We start from the raw sequence: 16,677 nt of genomic DNA, 5'->3' as shown, positions 1-16,677 counted from the left end.
ATGGTTCAGTTTAACAATCAGTGTGGGAAGAATTGGACCAATACTCCAGGTCTCTTTCCCTTTTCAGCCTTATTAAAAGACAATCAGAGTATTTATGAGCACATCCTTCTTCTTAGACCTAATTATAGACCGACTTTATAGCCTAAATACGACTCGGAATGCACTGTTCACTTTTTAAATGTCAGGGATAATTTATCTGGGGGAGAACTCGAAGCACCTTACATGGGACACCGAACCCAGACCCTCCTTCTTGACATAATTCACTTTTGACATTCCATAAAGTTTCAAATCCTTTCTTAAATCACTCTGGATAAATTTTGAAATCAAGTGTACGCTGATGGTATAACCAGGGAGCTGCTACTGGAGTTGAAGCTCCCTGGTATAAAGTACCCTAACTTCTTGGTAGGTTTTGAGTTTAGTTCAATACAAACAATAACCTTCTCTTGATCTTTTCGTTTCGCCCATCACTTTTTCTTCAAACCTAACACAAAGTATCTACGAGCACAACCTCTCGATTAGAGCTACTTATATAGACATAATTCATAGTCTAAATATGCCCCCCCCCCCCAAAAAAGCACCGTTTGACATCCAAATGTTTATTTTATTCTGGCCGGATGCGTACCCCTAACCCCGAAACCCTAGACTATAGACAGCCTCTTCTCCCACTCTCCGCATTCTTATCATAAAATTCCCCTTTTTTAAAACAAACTGAAACAATGCGTAAAAGCAGAGAAACGGAATCGTTCAAGGCGTGCTTCATTAGTGGAACCAGCTTCTAATCTAAATCTCAACGAAAATGGTTCTGATGTACGACAGTGCATCTTTGCTGTGAACCAATTGATGGGTTATATATACACTGTCTTGTTCGAATCACGCACTGTCCGTCAGTTTACTACGTATCCATGTACCTCGTATAGTTTAATTGTTTGTATATCTTCCTATACCTAGCTGTTGGTACCACACCACAAATAGAGTAGTAAACATCCGCTCGAAAACGTTGACCATTGTCAGAAATAGAACTAAAATTAGCAAGCAGATAGAAGAGTTGGGTTTAGTATGCCAAACTTGCTCCTCTTCTTGCTCAAAATCTAAACAGTTAAGATAAGTACCATGACAAGCCAAGATCTCAGCTATCATGCATGTGGTTGGTAGGATATGCCAGTTTAAAGCTTCTGTCAATGCTTTGGCAAGTCTTGAAAGTGACGAGTTTCGTGAGTAAGTATATGGAACAATTCATTTTTGTGCGACACCTGTATATATATATTTATATATATATATATATATATAAATATATATATATATATATATATATATATATATATGTATATATATATATATGTAAATATATGTATATATATATATATATATGTAAATATATGTATATATATATATATATATATATATATATATATATATATATATATAATATATATATATCAAAGTATATATTAAAGTATCTCTTTCGAGATCCGGCTTTAGGAATCACAAATGATTTCGAGTTGGTCAGCATCATGTTTGATCTCTAGAGTAAGGCAAAATATGTTACCAAAAACAGAACTAGTATTGTTCGATACAGGTGACAAATGCCTACAGTGGAATTACGATCTTCCTTACCGGTTTCGAACCTCTGGACATACAATCAGCGTCCATAGCCTAGTGGTTAGGGTGTCCGCGTACAGAGCGGAAGGCCCGTGGTTCGAATCCCGGTGGAGGCTGAAAGTTTTTTCACTGTTCTTGATATTTCAAACATAATAGTTGAGTAAATGTGTATAGAATGAAGTGCATCAGTGATTAATGACGTAAACAAGTAGTAGTAAGTTGAGTCTCGTCTATCCGACATGCTCAGTGATTAACCTCCGTCACGTATCACGATCTTGCGCAAGATTTATTGCTTCCTCGAAATTGTTAATATTAACGTCCTTAAATTTCGACATTATTTTTCCAAGCAAGGTAGTCACGGGCATTCCTATATTGGTTTAGCAGTATGTCTCATTGCTTCTCTTAAAGCAACCTTTGCTGGAGCGTCCTCCTAGAGTCTTGCTACATGACCGAAAAATCTCAATCTTCTATGTGCGACTATGGATGACCAAGGTGTTTGGTTGGTTGCATTGTAGAGCTCATCGTTTGATAACCAATTGTTATTGGTCCATCTAATGTTGGGAATATTACGAAATAGTCTCCTTTGAAAAGTGTCAATTTTTGCGATCAAAGATCCTTCGTTGTGCCCCACAGTTTGCAATTGTACAAAACAATACTCTTTAATAAGCCTCGAAAATCCTAAGCTTAACGTTTCGGCTTATGTTTTTGCTTTTGAAAATACTTAACAGTGTGTTGAAAGCACCTTTGGTTATACCAATTCTTCGGTGAATAACTTCTTCGGTCCCCAGCAAGCTTCCAACAAATTTCCTTTTCTTGTGATTGAAAATTTCCACAGTTTTTGTGCAATTGATTTTCAGGTTCCTTCCTGCCAGTTTCTTAGATAATTAGTTCGTTGTTACGCATTCCAATACGAAGAAATGAATCCAAAATAGACAAGAAATACTCCACTATGACCGATATGTCAAAAAAGTTCAAATTCAAAAACTACACTCGACTAAATCAACGGAAATAATTAATCCAAACTGTTTTAAACACTAAAACAATAAACCTAGATACTAGAGTAAACGCGATTTGATGTGTTCACTAAAATGAGCAAAAACAAAAGCAAATTTCCGAAGAAAGATGATGCTGACAACACGCCACTTATGTCTTCCGAGTTATCTAAAGTGTTCCACATAGTAATTCAAACATATAATAGTTGAGTTAATAGTTGAGTTAAATGTGAAATAAACATTTCAAATACAGGAAACATTCAAAAGCAAATAGTACAAAAATATTACCTAAAAGGTATATACCATAAAACTTATTAAAGGATAGAAAATACATTAAAGCTTTAGTATTACAAAAAATACTTGACAGGAATTGAAACAATTAATATACAGTAAACATTTTAAAAAAAAGGAAACATTCAAATGCAAATAGTACAAAAATATCGCCTAAAAGGTATATACCATAAAACTTTAAAGGATAGAAAAATACATTCAAGCTTAAGTGATACAAAAAAAAATACTTTACAGGAATTGAAACAATTAATATACAGTAAACATTTAAAATACAGTAAACATTCAAAAGCAACTAGTACAAAAAATCGCCTAAAAGGTATATACCATAAAACTTTAAAGGATAGAAAAATACATTAAAGCTTTAGTGATACAAAAAATACTGTACAGTTTAAAAATCAAAGGCAATTCTGAAATAATATGTTTTTAGCGATGTTTTGAAACTGGCAATGCTTGCGCAGGTACGTATTGAATTTGGCAAGGCATTCCATAGCTTGGGCGCACATACTGAAAATACCTTGTCCCCAGTTTTTTTTTCTTTGTTCTCATTTCTTGAAGCAGTCCCTGTGATGATGAGCGTAATGATCGGCTGGGAACATAGGGTGCCAGGAGATCACCGAATTAGTCGGGGCGAGGCCATGTACAGCTTTATCAGTCAGAAGATTGTCAGAAGATTGATTTTTTACTTCACTCGGTCCTCTATTGGGAGCCAATGTAAAGACCTGAGAATCGGCGTTATATGGTCTCTCCTCTTCACTCTACAAACTACTAGAGCAGCGCTGTTCTGGACTTGTTGCAGTTTACGAGTGAAACAATGTTAATATATGTTAAAGTGTTTGTAGTAAATGTGGTGGGAAATTTGAGAGCATTTGAAACCACCCTGCATGTATGACATATATATATTCATTCATACTTAGTAAAGATTCCTAAATCCTATTGGTCCATTCAGGTCAGCTGACCGTGGTTAATCCTGTGAGTAACGCACGGTAAAATTACGGGGCATCACTTTAATATATCTTTGGTTATATGTAACCAAAAATGTTTTGTTTTATGATTTTCCCTCACACAAATGGTAGTTTATGAATGAACGGGGTTAATCAACGGTCTAGCGTGCGTTACTCACATGATTAATGCACTTCGGGTGTTAATGCTATCGCTGGATGCACTCGAGCTCCGCCCTCGTGCATCGCTTGCATTATCCCCCGATCGTGCATTAATCCTGTGAGTAACGCACGCTAGACCGTTGATTAACCCCTTACAGGCGCGTATCCAGGGGGGGCGTTGGGGGCGCGCGCCCCCCCCCGGTAAGAAAAAGAGGAGAGAAAAAAAAGAGAAGAAAAAAGGAAAAAAGAGGGGGAAAAAGAGGAGGAGGAGAGGAAGGAAGGGAAAAGAAAAAGAAGAAAGAGAGAAAAAGGAGAAAAGGAGGGAGTAAACGAAAAACGCCAAGACACCGGGAAGAGAAAGAGGAACAGTGACATCATTACAGCGCTGATACCTATTATATGCACAGGGTAGCCAGTGACGGATCAAGGATTTCGGAAGGGGCGTGTGCCTCACCCTACCCCTTACAGCGACAACTCCATTTTTGACGTTTCCATGATCTACATATATACTTTATATGGTCTACCATAACGCGTGTGTGTGTATATACGCCTTAAACAATTGTAGAATTGTGCTATGAAACCAACTGTGGCTGGTCTCGAACTCGACCGTGTCGTCGGGGAACATGACGCATTTCGGGAAGGGGGCGACCGCCCCCTCCCCTTCAGCATATTTTTTTTTATGATATTGCTAGTAATTTCAAAATTGAAAGTGCTCAGATGCAACTTACAAGGCCTGGGAAGTGTCATTTCCAGCGATCTGGGAGGCATTTTCGGCCAAAATTTGCTTGTACGCTTCGCGCCAACAAATGGTCCTGGGTAGTGCCATTTCCAGCGATCTGGGAGGGATTTTCGGACAAACTTTTCTTGTACGCTTCGCGCCAACTTATGGTGGCGCTAGGCTTAGATACTTTGCCTACAGGCTTCGCCTCTCCCTTGACAAATTCCTCGCTACGCGCCTGTTAGAATTTGTAAAGCAAACAGCAGATATCACATCATATCAGTGAGCATGAAAATGGCGTTCCAGGATGAACAGCCTCAAAGCTGTAACGACTTGCCAGAAAAAATAACCAAAAATTTTCAACATTCAACATGTTAATGTCAATATGATATAAGCAAGCATCGGTTATTAGGCCTACATCGCATGCCATCGTATACCGTACGGTCCGTCAAAGTTGCGCAGTATACCGCGGGATGCTAATGTAAACAACGAGATGTCTTACGTAGATAGAGAAAAAGCATGGAGGTCCAATTATGTCAAAACTATCTTTTACATTAGTCATGGCGAATTAGGGACTGCAGCCCCCCCCCCCCCTCCTACGCCTATGTGTGTAGTGTTCGGTTTCGGAAATATCTGCTATTTTTTCATTTCCTTCAACCAAGTTTTATATATAATAGCCGTTATAAGAGGTTTTAATATTTGTACACCAATAAATTAACTGTGTCTGAATTTTCGAAAATTTCTGACCATCATTCTTCATCACACTTCCCCCTACTCGTGCAATTTCAGAGCTCCCAACTGACCCGCAATTCGCGGGTTGGACCCGCATTCTAACACCCAAACCCGCTGACCCGCGCAAGCTTCCGAAAAACCCGTATTGTAATTGTCAAATATACATAAAAAATTGCATTAAATTTTGACTTAGCAACCATCATTTCTTTAGCATTTAGCATAATAGAGTATAAAACCTCCTTTACAGCATCATTTGAACCACAAATTAGCCTATATTTCTTTTCATTGGGGCGAAAATTTTGGGTGACAAAGGCCTTTCTAAGTGCCACCATTTTACATGTAGGCATCACCAGGATTCCAAAAAAATTGACACCCCCTCCCCTTATACCCCTCCCCCAGGACGGCGATTCGTGGCATGGACCAGCATTTGCCTTCTCAAGAGTTGGGAGCTATGCAATTTTGACCGGTCTGTTAGGGGTTGATGGAGGTTTTTCTATATTGGATGTCCATAGATGAAATTTTGTGCGACATTATGCATGGGTATGTTTTGAAGTGAGTTTATTCACGAGAATGTGAATTTTCAAATTCTGAACAAATAATGGGCTTAAAACCTTGAAAAGTGGGGCTGACGGATATTGTGGGCCGCGACGTAGAATCACCTACAAAAGCAATGATCCACAGGTCATGCGATGAGGTCGAACATGATTTGTGACTGGTGACAATCTTCAAAAAGGTTATGGATGAAATAAAAACTATTGGGAAATATTTGGTTCTCAGGCAAAAAGTTTACATCTGGTTGGTCATTTTCAAGGCCGAGAAGTGCCATTTCCGGTGATCTGGGTGGTATCAAAACCCGAAATTTTCTTCTACGCTGAGCGCCAACCGATGGTGGCGCTCCGCTTAGATAGTAATTCGCGCCCCCCGGGTTAGAAAATCCTGGATACGCGCCTGCCTTATATATATATATGACAATTTTACACAGAATAACCACTATAGGCGAGCCAAGTGATTTTACTGTTGTGAATGCGTGTAAATGTGGTCGAGTGGTACGGACTTCGGTGCGTGACACAAGATCCGGGGTTCGATTCCTACCTTCGCCTGATGAGTCCCAATGGACGAAACCGGTCGTGAAGTGGAAATTTTCTGGTGTGTTCTTCTTTATTTATTTACTATATATATATATATATATATATATATATATATATATATATATATATATATATATATATATATATATATATATATATATATATATATATATATATATATATATATATATATACATATATATATATATATATATATTTTTTTTTTTTTTTGCTTTATATATATATATATATACTTTCCCCCAGGACACAGGCTGCATCAAATATTCAACAAAATTACCCTCAAATTAAGCTACAGCTGCATGAGAAACGCAAAGGCTCTTATCAACAGCCACAATAAAAAAGTTCTTTCAAAGGCCGTTGAAAACCCACCCAACCATGGATGCAACTGCAGAATGCGAGAGACCTGCCCCCTCGGAGGAGAGTGCTTGACCCCTTCCATAGTATACAAAGCTGAAGTGACTGCCGGGTATTCTAAGTCTATTTATATTGGTATGTGCGGAGGGCAGTTCAAAACAAGGTTCAATAACCACAAAAAGTCGTTCAACCTGAAGAATTATCAAGGAGAGACTGAGCTTTCAAAACATGTTTGGTCTCTAAAAGAAAGCAATAGAGCCTTCCAAATCTCCTGGTCCATTGTCAGGAGATCAAACACATCGATCAACAGCTCAGGTTCTTGTAATCTATGCCAGGCCGAGAAACTAGCAATAATAGATCATTCTAGCCCTAATCTCCTGAACAAAAGGTCTGAAATCCTCGCAAGCTGCAGACACCAACCAAAACACCCCCAAAATAAAGTCAAGACTAAGATGAAAGAGAGATAGCTTTTTAGTACACCTCCTGACGATTGCTAGTAAGCATGAAACTCTGAGTAGAGGTTTGGCTGCAAAATTCAAAATTTACATTACGCTCTTCTTCATAACGCGGAATTGAGCACTCTGTCGTGTTCTACTTGGAACATTTTATACACTTCTATATATATATATATAGAAATAAATAGAAAAGCAACTAAACGTTATGTTACATAATATGAAATTATATAATATATGCAATATTTACAGCTTTGGAACAAACAAAGAGCAGATTTTGACATATGTTACATTTGATAGGCACCGCAAACACACAACTAGAACGTTATGGTACCATAGCAATGTGGGCCTAGCGGAAATGGAAATATATATATATAAAAAAAGCGAATCTATTAACCTTACATTATTATTTAACTTAACCAAGGTAGACGTATTGAAGTTGTGATCAAATATCCAGTTTCCTTTTTTTCCTTTTTAAATTTTTTTTAAAATTATATTTGCTGGTATATTGCTTCACGCAAAGCTCGACCTATCCAAGACTCGGTTTTTTATTCCTCTTCGAAGATCTCCTTGGAAAATAAGTTCAGAGCTGACATAAAATGTTATGGTTTTTTATATATTTTATTATAATTATATCTTTTCAAGGAAACAAATATTGCTTTATTGGAGCCGTTTTCAGATTTCAGGAAGTGGCTGACAATATTCGAGCTAAACTACACACGGCGTCAACTGTTGTTTCATAGGATTTGTTTCTATATCGTTTTTGACGAGCTAGTCTATAGAACTAAGTCAGTATTTCAGCAAGCATACGACTGTGTTTAAGACAAGACGGTGCAAGTCCTTCTATTATATTATAATAGATTGTGGGTTCAATATTATTTGGCCATGTTGCGTTTTCAACTCACGTAGGACAGTGCTCCCCTACTTAGGCCGTAAAGTATATGCACTTACCAATCAACCCTTCCCCCTCCTTCCTCTTCCAGATTCCATCCGATTCTGGTCTTTGCTGGGGTTGCAGCTACGCGTGTGTGTGGGTGTGTGTTTACGTGTACGTCTGTAGCACTTGCTTTGGTCCGCGACAACTCACCAAAGTGATGGATATTTGTCATACTGGCTGTGTAGATGTATTATGGTAGGTGAGCCCTATTGTTTTTCGCCCTGACCTTATCAATAATAATGAGGTTATGGGGTCAAACGTAAAAATCTTTACCAACTTGGTATTCAGTTGTTGACCAATAACTGGTACATGTAAGCCAAATGCATTGGGAACATATGGGCCCCAAAATTCCCGGCCCGTTTTTTTGGCCGGGTGGACCCATATTTTTTTCTAAATCAAATGCATTAAGGGACACATTCTTTGGTCCCCAATTTTTGGGGCCCAATACTTTTAATAATTTTGTGAAGTCCATTCCATATAAATTGCGTAATGACAAACAAAACTTTAACATTCCACTAAGCAAGGACTCTTAGTGCCCGTTGGGCTCTTTTGAAAATAAACCCTTCTAGTTGGCTTCTCTAATTGTAGTACAGCAGTGTTACGACCCGAGGTTAACATCAGATACTTTTTCAATAGGATTAATGAGTTGAGCCTGCATCGCATAAAGTTATCAAACTCACTTTGTTAGTTAAATGAGGAAGGACCCTAGATGACAGTAACATACATCGCAAGACCATCACAAGACCATAAAAGACATCAGAGGACTTTGGAAGACGTTAGATGACACTAGAATACATCAAAAGACTCGGAAGGCATAATTGGACAATATGATACGTCAGAAGGCCCAAGTAGATCTCAAGAGATGTCAGTATAATTGAGACCACATCACAGTCCTTAGCCAAAGGCTCTTATTGCAACATTTAGCATTCCTCAATATTTCATCACGATTTTTTATTGGGGGGGGGGGGGGTCTTTACAACAGTTATATGATGGTCTAGCAAGATCCGGCTCATTGTAATGTATCCGTTGATCTATACGTAGACAACACTGGTACATCCACACAATAGATCAAAATATAAGGCAATTTAGAGGTAAAAGTTACTCCTGACGGAAATTTCCAAGCACCGCCTACACATCCTTTCGACATTCTTTGCCCGACGTTGTCAAGTTTCAAACGTAAGCATGCACCGGCGAAGATGAATGCTTATACTGGGGTACGATGCAATCTTTACCTTTTAGGGCATAACACAACCAAGTTTTTTTTCAAGTTTATTGTACGAGTTTTGTTTAATTTTCAATGAAATTCAAATTTAATTTCCGAATAGTCTATTATTAGAAGTATTATCTTATATGTCCAACAAAGCACATAACACGCACTACATGACCGCACCTTCACTAAATCACAGTTTGTAAACAAAACACAAGTTGTAACATTTAATTGCGAGAGAAAGTTTTTATTTATATAAAGTATAATATAAAAGAAGCCTGAAAACTGACCGAGAAATTATAATAAATAATATGGAAAAGAGCGGCAAAGAATTTCTTGGTCAGAAGCGGGACTCAAACTAGTCTTGTTCAAGACCCTGTCATTCTGCGGTTACTTTGCCTGTTACAATTTATATGAGTGCGCCCTCACATCCTCCTTCGAAAATCTGTCAAAACCAGGGTCTTCGTTTTAGGTACCGCACCACAATTAGAGTAGTGTTCATCCGCTCGAAAGGTTAACCATTGTCAGAGAAAAGAGGTAAAAGTACCTACGGTAAAGCATGTTTTAATCATGTTATCAGTTAATGTCATCGTTTGTTCTGCCTTTATATGAAAGAGCATAATTTAAAGTACAGATGGTGTGGAAATGGGGAGGATCGAAGGGTTACATGTTGATATTACTCCGAGCGAGCAGACGGAAGGGTTGGGGGTTCAGTATGCTAAACTTGCTCCTCTTCTAACTCAAAATCTAAGCGGTCATGATATGGAAAATGGAAGAGCCATGATAGGCCAAGATCTCAGCTATCATGTGGTGGGTAGGATATACCAGTTGAAAACTTCTATCTTTGCTTTGGCATGTATTGAAAGTGACGAGTTTAGTGTGTAAGTCAATGGAACAATTAATTGTGGTGCGAGACCTTTACTAAATCTTCATTTATCTTGTGTCTAGATAGCACCATTATTTTAATTTGTCCCTACAACTCCTTCTTCGAAGAAGGATAAACCAGTGGTAGCCTAAACCCCACACAGGTCCTGACAGTATGTGAAGTACAGGTCTAACTTAGGCTAGCCTAGACCCATTGGTACGAGGATAGTATTACAAGCCTCTAAGTAACCTCAATAATTTGTATGATTTTTGCAACAAAAAGTTGTATTTTAAATCAATATTATAGAATATTATAAATTAATCTAAGAATCATAGTATACAAATGCCTGGTATGTGTGCATATCTGGTGTGTGCAGAATATTTGGAAAAGTTGAGAAGCTTCTAGAAGAGTTAGAACATTTGAGAACAATTTAGATCATCTCAACACAGTACACATTGGAACATGCTAGAATATTGAAGTGCTGCCAAGTGGACATCCCTTGTGCTATCTTTAGAACACTAGGTGAGGATTTCCTGGAAAGGTGAAGTGACCCTTTGGATTGGTTGAACTGAGCTGGAGCTAGTATGCTTCTAGAATGGATGGACATTGCAAGATCTTTCTGGACTTGTGGATATGCTATATAAGTACCTGATAGTTGGAGATCAAAAAGTTTTAACCATCTTGGCACCAGGAGTTTAATAACATCTCGCTCAAGTGAATTCTACAATTCCAGTGTGAGTAAATACTCACTTAGTTTGACAGTAGAGTTATAGCTGTCTTTATAGTAGTGGATTTTTCACAAGTTAACCGGCTTCATAGTCGTCCATCGTTGTGAAGCCGTCTTCGGTTCTGTGCCAGTCAGCACTACTTATTGTGGCCTCTGAGTTACCCAAGGTCAGGAATCCAAGGATAAACAAGCTGCAAGCACAACTTGGACATTCGTTAGTTGTCGACCTCCGAAGTGGAAGTCATCAAGTTGGGAGCTGGATTTCTTCAATATTGGACATTCGTCCGCCGACACGTTTCGCCATTAATTGAACGCTGGAATAATCGCCAGGACTTTTTGTCACTGGACTTATGCTGCAGCTCGCGTCGCGGCACACACCAGGTCGTGAGTAAATTATAGTGTAACTTATTAAATCTGTTTTAGTGTAAACTGCTTAGATATTGATAAATGACCTTTGTTTGATTTTAATTACCTTGAACACACAATTAAATAAATACTTATTGTTATATTTAAAGTTAAAAATTACAGTTTAGTCATTTGAGTTGTGAACCCAAGGGGAGGTGTTTTCTGGCCTTGATCGAGTTGATCGTAACAATATATATATACATATAGATATATACCTCACACGTATGATTTAATCTTATAAACTACTGCATTCCATTAGCGTTGCAGTGTCCGCTTGCCATTGAGGTATTCATCCCGTAGCCTTGTTATCCGTTGCTGCAGGGTGCACCATTTTCTTCTCCTGTGGGGAGGTGCTTCCCCTCTCCCAGCACTAGCCACAGTGATCTCCAGCAGGTGCTGTTCATCCTTCATTTTCCGCAGGAACAGCCAAAGTGATGGGTGGGCCCGGCCTATGATGTTGTTCCATCTCTGATGGAATCCTGAAGAGAAGAAATCCATATTATGATCCTGATTGACAGGGAAATCTAACCCATACTAGACAGTCGACGGTAGGGCAGGCAAGTAAGTGTAATAAGTGTGATAAGTCTATTCAGTTATAAAATTACAAATATGTTTTCCCCTTCATACCCAAAGCACGTTAGCAGTGTATCACCGCTCAATGTAATAACAACCCTAAATGTAATACCCACCCGGCCTAAATGTAATAAAAATCAAAGCTAAATGTAATAGCTGACCCACCCTAAATGTAATCTGATTTAATGTTAATGCAAAGTCAAAACTTCTATCAACTGACCCTACCAATTCCAACTAGCTAACACATTACAGGATTCAAATCAGGAGCCTCAAAGAAATCTGTAGTTACATTTTTCCATGATTTTTGAAAATATCTCCAAACTTCTCTAAAATTCGGTCTCATTTGATTTTTTTTTTCTCGAATGCCTGAACCTACCAGCAAGATGTTTACATCTCTACAACCGTCACATAAAAAATCTAGTAATTCAACACAAGCATTTAAATGGTACCGAATTTGGGTCAATCGCAGTTGAGATCGCGTGGGTACGCTATAAATCACTCACCCTGTTGCAACTGAAGGGAAAAGAGCAATTGGTGTTTCAGTCACCCAATGCCTAAAAATAAAAACGTGCTGCAGTCTACAGGCTCTTCACCCCCATAGGCCTTGTAAACTCTTACACATTTAGATACAAGGCATACATTCATGAGAAAAATGGGAATTGTATAAAAAAGGATGCCCATAGCTCAACCAACTCATCTCCCCCCTTGCATAGTAAAAATGTGTTGTGTTATAGCTTAACTTTTTTGTATTTTTTTCATTGTTACAGAATATCACTGTAGAAGAACAGGAAGACCTGCCCATTCCTCCACCTCCCCTAGTAGCAGATGTTGGCACTACTGGTGAAGAAACACCAGCACCCCCCCCCCCCAAAGAGACGCCCAGTGGTTCTATAAATATGCGGTTCATGGGGAAGGGTATGCAGCCCTGTCCCTTCTCTGGCCCCACCCATGCCAACAATTATAGTCACCTTCAACATGATTGTTTGTCCGTGTGTCATTGTCTCGATGGAAGACATTCCACAACTGGGCAGGAAAGTTTCCATTGTCGCTGATGTAGTTATTCTCCAGGTATTGAATGAACTGCTGCATTGCAGGGTAGCGAGCCACCAGGCGTTAAGTGGAGTTGTTAGTCACCAATTCCAGGAAATTCGCTTCCTCAGGCGTCCGCCTGTATCTGCCAGCCAAGTCAAGCTGCTGGACACTCCTCCATAGGCTTTGGCAGAAGTGAAAGTAGCAGCCCGATATAACAGCTTGTCTGAACTGGCAGTAATCAGAGCCAGTTCAAAGTAGATATCACAACTCGTCTTGGCCTCAGTCGATGGCCGGATACTTCCTCACTTTGGCTTTGACGTGTTGTACAATTTGAAGGTAGGCGCCAACAGTCCGCTCAGTCATAAGTCCCATAACAAATGAAAGTACTCGGCCGTGGTATAGTCCATAGATAGTGGGAAACTGGGTGTAAGGTGTAGGGCAGGTTTAAAATGTACGATCAATGTACAGTACGCTGCACTGCTACAATTATCGGTAGCTGCTATCAGTGCAGAAGACAAGTCATTATCTTGCAGGCTCAAGTACCGTCGACCACCCCATGTCTCTGCCCATTCATCTGCAATCACCACTTCTTCCACAATATGTGGAATAGGAGAGATAAGAAATGCCTTGCAGCGTTCCAACTGGGAGCGAACCATGTTGAACATTGGCACATCGTCAATCGGCTCCTCTTGAACTACGGTGTTATACACTCTTCTTGTGGGCCGAGATGGATCGTTAGTAACAGCTGTCAGCATCCGACATGTTATTGCCCTAGTTTTGATTAATTCATCCTCTGGGCCATGATTCATATGTTCTGGGACCTAGAAAAGAGACAGCTGACATGGATGTTTTGTGTATATTGTGTCAACAGGTCAATCTTTGAAATACTCATTATTGACTGGAAAGAAAGCCAATGCGTCATGAGTCTGCACAGAGTGCAAATAAATATCAGTTAATGCATCCGTTGAATGTTGGACTGACACATCATCCATAATTTGGGAAGAGTTTGTGCCTGATTCACATTCTTGGTTACTTCTGCTTTGTTGCATTTGTTGTCGGTTTGCTTTTTTTCTTTGCTGGTAACTCCTTTTCTTTGTTTGTGGCATGACTGATCTTTTCTGTACCTTTACTATATAAGCCACTTTTAATATATTTTGTCCAATATGGCAATATTGAAATTGAAAGTCTGATTGATATGCAACTTAAAAGGCTTGACTGATGTACATGTTAATAGGCCAATTGATATGGGAGTTGATAATGTAATTGATATGCAAGTTGATAAGCTGATTGATTTGTTAGTTGAATGATTGATTGATATGCAAGTTGAATGGTGAACTGATATGCAAGTTGATTGGTTTGTTGATATGCAAGTTAATTGGCTGATTGATATGCAAGTTCATTGGCTAATTAATGTGCAGGTGTATCGATATGCAGCTCTAACAAGCTGATTAATATGTGAGTTGAAAAGCTAATTGATATGCAGGCTAAGTGATATGCAAGTTGACTGGTTGATTGATATGCAAGTTGATTGGTTGATTGATATGCAAATTGAAAAGCTGGTTGATATGCAAGTTGATAGGCTGATTGATTTGCAAGTTCATTGGTTGCTTGATATGTAAGTTGATTGGCTAATTGATATATGCAGGTATGTGATATACAAGTTGATTGGTTGATTAATATGCAGGTTGATAGGCTGATTGATATGCACGCTGATTGATATGCAGGCTAATTGATATGCAAGTTGATTGGTTGTTTGATATGCAAATTGCAAAGCTGGTTGATATGCAAGTTGATAGGCTGATTGATATGCAAGATGATTGGTTGCTTGATATGTAAGTTGATTGGTTAATTGATATCCAAGCTAATTGATATATATATATAGTTGATTAATTTGCAGGCTAATTGATATGCAATATCAAAAGCTGATTGATATGCAAGTAGATAGGACAGGTTGATTGATATGCAGGTTGTCTGACTAATTGATATGCAGCCAAATTTATATAAAAGTTGATTGGTTGATTAATGTTCAAGCTAATTGATATGCAAGTTGAAAAGTTGATTTATATGGAAGTTGAAAAGCTGATGCAAATTCGGAGAATGGTTGACAATAAGACTAAGTAAGCTGGTAGTATGACTAGAGGTTCTTATGTCAAAGAGAAAAAGTAACAAATAACACAAAGTGATCATAGTCATTGATTGAAACTAAACAAACTTAGAGCAGAGTACAATGCTGGTTGACAATATTATAAGACTGATTACCGTATATGAACTGAGTCAAGAGTGCAAAGACAACCAGGAAGTTCAACAGGAAACCTGAAAAGAAAAGATTACAAATAAGTGATAAATTGAAGTATTACTGGACTTGTTGTTGAACAGTGTTGAAATCATGTAATGTGTCACTGCTATTTTATTTTTTATGGCAATAAATTGTTAAATGGTGTTAAATCAATTCTGAAACTGTTGAAATGCAACTGAAATTGTGGAAACAGATTATCGTACCAAGTTTTGAAAGAAATCGTAAATAACTTGGTAAAGCATTCCCTAATAGCCTCACAAGTAATTACTTGTGTTCAATTGTTAGACGGGCATAGAGGGTTGGGTTGATGTGATCAGAACAACTTTTAATATCTCTTATCACTTCCACATATTTGGGAAGTATTTTCACAATAAACCTCCATGCTGTATTTTATTTCTACTGTAAATGTTTGAGGAAGTTGAGCAACAGTTTGAATTATTGTGGGCTGCAAAAAGTTCATTTGTTTGTAGGTATATTGGTCATTGTCATTTCGAAATTCAATCAAATTGTATAAGTTTTCCCAAAATAAAGCAAACTGATGGTTATTGGGAGTTTCAAGTATTGTGGATGTCACATTTTGTGATTTGGTTCTGTTTTGAGAAACTGAAACAAACCCTCTATACCCCTTTAAAGAGGCATGCACTAATTGTGTCAGTTTACATTTGCAGAAACCAGGTAGCAATTTTTCGGATAAATTAGAACAAATTTATTCCATAATGACAGTATCGCACCATACTTGTGTTGACCCCTCAGTGTGAAGGGACAGTCCCCCAAAATGTTATATATATACAGCCTTCATGATATAGTGGCACTAGATAGTGTTTACACGGGTCCAAAAATCGGGAACCGGGTACCCGAGGGCCGTTACCCGTCGGGTATCCGGGTACCCGGAAAAATTTGTTTACCCTCGTGTATCACGATTTTCAAGAAATTACATATTGGATGCTGTAATAAATGCATTATATTCTCTACTGACAATGTTTTCATGTTCAAATACGTAGGTGTAAGATAAGGTAAAAACCTTCCTCAATAATTTTTATTTGCTTTTGTTTCTTTCATTAACTTGTTAATAAATTAATTATTTAATTATAATTAGCATTACTACTAACATCGCACTGCCGCCGCTGCTTATGCTTTCTCGTGCACGTCTATTGGATCAAACCATATAAATATCCAATTTAGCTCACAGTTTTTAATACTACTTCTATCTATAATGCAGGCCCAGGGTTTGCATTAGCCGCGAGATTGCGCGATTCGCGCAATTTGATCGCATTTGGAATAAACGATT

The sequence above is a fragment of the Apostichopus japonicus genome, chromosome 11 (genome assembly GCF_037975245.1).
Source record: "Apostichopus japonicus isolate 1M-3 chromosome 11, ASM3797524v1, whole genome shotgun sequence".
Taxonomy (NCBI): Eukaryota; Metazoa; Echinodermata; class Holothuroidea; order Aspidochirotida; family Stichopodidae; genus Apostichopus; species Apostichopus japonicus.
Note: the sequence above shows the minus strand (reverse complement) of the source record.